Source organism: Protopterus annectens, chromosome 1.part1 (genome assembly GCF_019279795.1).
Source record: "Protopterus annectens isolate FY-2018-M chromosome 1.part1, PAN1.0, whole genome shotgun sequence".
Taxonomy (NCBI): domain Eukaryota; kingdom Metazoa; phylum Chordata; order Ceratodontiformes; family Protopteridae; genus Protopterus; species Protopterus annectens.
In genome coordinates, this window is record NC_056726.1 from 1,829,077,806 (window position 1) to 1,829,082,875 (window position 5,070).

The window sequence follows — 5,070 nt, forward strand, 5'->3', positions numbered from 1 at the left end:
GAGAGAGTATATCAGAGTACATCAGAGTACATCAAGAGTACATCAAGAGTACATCAGAGTACATCAGAGTACATCAAGAGTACATCAGAGTACATCAAGAGTACATAAGAGTACATCAGAGTACATCAGAGTACATCAAGAGTACATCAGAGTACATCAGAATACATCAAGAGCTGCATGAAAGATTGAAGCAGCCAGGGATAAGGATGGGTTCTGGGAGGACGTCTGGGCAGTTGGACAGGAAAAAAGAGGTGATGATCCAGTATATGATATTCCTTTTCAGCTGATATACATTTGGTATACAGTCTCTAAGAGAATTAAAATTGAGGAATGGTGGGAAGAGACAACCTGTGGAAACATGGGATGCCAGAAGTGGATAACTTACATACTTGGTGGGAATGCCAAAAGGTATATAAAATCTGGCAAGACATGAGAAAGCCATGGTCTGAGGTACACAGAAAGAAGGTGGCGAACAGTTGGTTATTATGTCTGTTAGGAGTGGAGGAGGAAGGTGGCAAGTGGGCTAAGGATGAGAGAGTAGAAATGCGGTTAGTACAGGGTTGTGTTAAGAGGTGTACAGAACTGGGGAGAACAGTGATTTATTTGTTTAGTTATTTATTTTTATTTATACGTTGTTAATTAGGTACATGAACTGGTCCTGGAATTGTTTTCATCATCTGGGCCAAAATGGAAAAGAATGTACATAGAAAAACAAAGAAAAAGGAACAATACTGACTGCAAGGCAATTGCTTCAAGAGCAAAACAATCGCATCTGGTTTGTTTGCTTCAATTAGAAATTGTGGGAAAGTCAAAAGTGCTTCAGTGGATTAGGAAGCTGGAGGAGAATGAGAGGAAACAATAGGAGAAAATGTGTAAAATGGAGCTTAACCTGCAAATGAGGGAGGAAGGAGAAGTGTTATTTTAGAATAGCATGTGCAGTGAAAAAGAACTGTCTTTTCTTGAAATAGTACATATCTGAATATTTTAGAGAAAGTAGGCACGTTTCCAAAAGATGTGGTCTCACTGTAAGTGACCACTTACACTAAGAGAATGCTGAGAGCAACTCTTTTGTAATCTGGCTCCCGTAAGTAAGCCTGTTAGGATTTACACCTAAGTAAGTCACTTAGACTGAAAGCAAGTCTTTCAGAATCAGGGCAGACTTACAATGAAAGCAGGTGTTTTGGGATCAGGTCTCATGTAAGGGATCATTCAGGTTAAGTGGAAGAAGGAAAGAGATAATGAATGGAGGACAGAGCAAAGCTAAAAGAAAGGTGGTAATTCAGGGGAAGGAGAATTGAACAGACTGCAGAAATTGGGGAAGAGTAAACAAGTCTAAAAAATGGTGGCAGAATAATGAAAAAAAGGTATGTGATAACAGATGCATGTGGCTTCATTAGTTACCCAGATTTTAAATAGTCAATGGTTTGTCTCTATTATTTAAATGTTACTCTGCCGGAACTTTTACTCTGTGCTAGTTCTGATGACAAGTGAATGTGAAAAGGGGGAACATATTTTTTATGCAAGGGGAACATATAAGATAAGAATCATTTATTTTGGTAGTGTCATTAAAGCAAAATGTTATTTGACACTGGCAATTAATGCAGAGAATGGAGACTATGAGCTGTTAAGAAACTGCTTCCTGTAAGCCGGGGTTTGAATCCTTCAGCATCTGACTACTGTATGATTCTGAACAAGTCATTTAACCAGACAATGCCCTGGGGCAATTGAGACACTTTCCACCAGGACTCGATGCAATATCCATCTCTAGTAGGCTTAAATTAAAAGTCTTTGATAGATGAATAGAAATAATTTAAATGATCATAATAAATAGCTTTTAGTATGTATACAAGTATGTATACATAAATGTATTTTTTAATATTTTTATATGTACTTTTTAACATTCATTTTTTACATTTATTATTTTCATATTTTTTAACATGTTTTCACATAGTCATTGTGATTTAAATATGGTTAAATAGAATATATTTTCTTGCTGTTCCTTAGATTATAAGAGAAGTTTTCTTTTGGGCTGTTGCTCTTTAAATATTTAATCAAATGTAATTTGTTTTTAAATTGATTAATTGACCTATTTTATATGGGTATAAAAGTTTTACAATGGTTGGTTAACTTTGTCTGAAGAGGTCTAGTGATGCTCACCAGAGGAAAATGTTTACCAGTAGTGAATACAATTCATTTTTGGTGTTACTTCCTGGTTTCCAGCCTCGTGTGCCTTCTTTCAAACACTTGGCTAAGATCCTCGAGGGTCTCCTTAACTGCATGACTAGTAACTACCTATGAATTGCTCTGAAATTATTTAATAAAAAGAATGTATGAAAATATAATTAATTTAATTCTGTACATTATGGTTTGATTTTTTTCAGGATCAATTTATACATTATGCAAATCAGTGTGTGTCACTAAAACCAGACCAAGCTAATTCCCTGCTACCTCCAAACTAAAAAAAATCTTTTTTTGTTTTTAGCACTTCTAATGAACTGGAAATACATATACAAATAACATTATGGCCTACATGCCACAACATTTCAGTCACTTTCAATAATATTCTTAAGGAATGAAACAAAAAAAAAAGAATCATAGATATGTGCTAATACTCCTACAGTGAATTCACTTCAAGCAAACAGGCATGATTATTTTGTGCTTGAGGGAATGAATGAATGTCTTTTACAAGTTATGTACCGATAACTAGTGCATTCCCATTCACATACCAGAAACACTGCTGACCTGTGGAGCCTCCTTAACCCTTGCAGAATGTGTACTGTCACCTGATTTTGTGTTTGTTTTTTTTATTAGTAGCCACTGACCAGAGTTCTCTAACTTATCCAAGTTTGTTAAGCTGCATGAGCTTTTCAAGGCCCTGGCATTGTTGCACTAGAGGGGTTGACCTCAATGCAAAATAAATTAAGTGCTGATCTGCTCTGACAGCTGGTTACTCAGGTTTGACATCACTGGTAGGAGGGGAGAGAAGGCAGTTCCTGCTTCAACACACTCACTGAAGCTACAGCATTTTCATTTACTCTGCTGCAATCACTCATGAAGAAAGCATGCTTTACGTGGGATAATTAAGGACATAAAAAAGAAGACTCCTGCTCTGACAAGAAAGGAATCTATGGTGAGCATACCGGGGCAAAAGGAAGGGTCAGTGTTTCAAATCAAGTTTATCACTGTTGTGCCAATTGTTTTCTTTGATGGAGCTGCACATGCCACATACTGTAAGCTGTCATCTGCAAATTTTGGTTAAACTTATCTTCTTATCACTGTCTTTCAAATGTTGTTTATGGGTGTTCCTGAGTTTGAACTGGCAATGTTACAGGAAGCGTGCAGGGAAAGGTTTGTGGGCTTGCTTTCTAGGAACATCATTGCAATTTGTAGCTTGACAGCAAGGAGAACCTTGTAAAAGTAATATGGGGAAAGATGACGGAAGGGACAGGCTGTAGTGACCTAAAGTAAGGGGAACATCCTCTGAAATCTGTTATTTCACCCCAAGTGTCCCTAATCTTACAAAACCGTTTTCTTAATGATTACAACTGCATTATACATTTTTAATTCATTAGGGGTTCTCGTGTTCCATATTAAGGGGGGGGGGGGTCCAAAAGGATTCATTATATATACCGGCACATATTCATTCAATTTTTCTTCTTTCTTCTGAGTGATAGTCAAGGTTAATGTAAAATTGTCTGATAGACCCATTGTAAAATGCTTTGACTGTGAGTTCATGATTTAGACATTATGTTGTATAACACATTATAACTTTTGTCATTTGATTGTGCGCTAAAGTCATGACAGAAAAAGGTCCTTGGACCAGAATTGTTTATATATCTATAGCTATAGATAATTATATATATATATATATATATATATATATATATATATATATATATATATATATATATATATATATATATACCTATTTATATATAGAATACATTTAAATGACTTGAATTGCTGAAAGATCGATCTGTAAAACATCAGTCACAGTATATCAAACATTTAAAACACCAAACGTTAACAGATCAAATGAGACACAAACTGTCCTCTTCTGATCCATTAACCCTACCACTAACTCTGGCCATAATTCACTGGAATAGTGGTAGCATTACAGGAACATTTTTTCTAAGTTTGGGTATAGGATTAGGGTTACGGGCAGTGTTATACCTTAACTCTAACCCTGCCCCAACCTCAACCTTAATCTGATCTTAGGAAAACCCTTCTCATAACACTACCACTACACACATCTCTGACACAGAAAGCATAGAACATATGCAGACACAACACAACAGTCATTGAACTTAACATCTACCCTAACCTTAAAATTCACACACACATAAAACATTCTCAAACACTATCCCCTTACCTGGCCCATTACCCAGACCCACAGTCACTCACATGCAACACGTGCACACACACACACACACACACACACACACACACACACACACACACACACACACACACACACACACACACACACATCTCCTACAATGACTCATCACAATCAGATGAAAGAAACAAACCATAACCTTATCCAGAAGTAAAGTATTTTTGCAACTCCCTAAATGTGTATATATTTATTTTATTTTTTATTTTATTTTACATTTGTTGATATATATATATATATATATATATATATATATATTTATATAAATATATATGTATATATATATATATATATATATATATATATATATATATATATATATACATATATATACATATATATATATATATATATATATATATATATATACATATACATATACATATATTGCATATAAAAAGTGTACACTCTCCTGTTAAAATACCATTTTTTTTATATAAAAAATGAGACCACAATCAATAATTTCAAAACTTTTCCCACCTTCAATGTGACCTATAACCTGTAAAATTCAATTAAAAAACAAACAAATCTGTTAGGGGAAAAATATAAAAAATAAAAAAAACATACAATAAGCTGATTGCATAAGTGTGCACACCTTTAAACTAATACTTTGTTGAAACAGCTTTTGATGTAATTACAGCATTCAGTCTTCTTAGGTAGGAGCTTATCAGCAT

General features: G+C 34.6%; 1 long non-coding RNA gene across 1 annotated transcript in view; it reads left to right on the forward strand.

Annotated features, from left to right (window-relative positions):
- Positions 1-3,012: 3,012 nt before the first annotated feature.
- Positions 3,013-5,070, forward strand: part of LOC122812576 — a 105,087-nt gene continuing 103,029 nt past the window's right edge. Inside the window, exon 1 of the long non-coding RNA XR_006366543.1 lies at positions 3,013-3,130. This is a non-coding gene — a long non-coding RNA (uncharacterized LOC122812576). The remainder of the gene's footprint in view (positions 3,131-5,070) is intronic.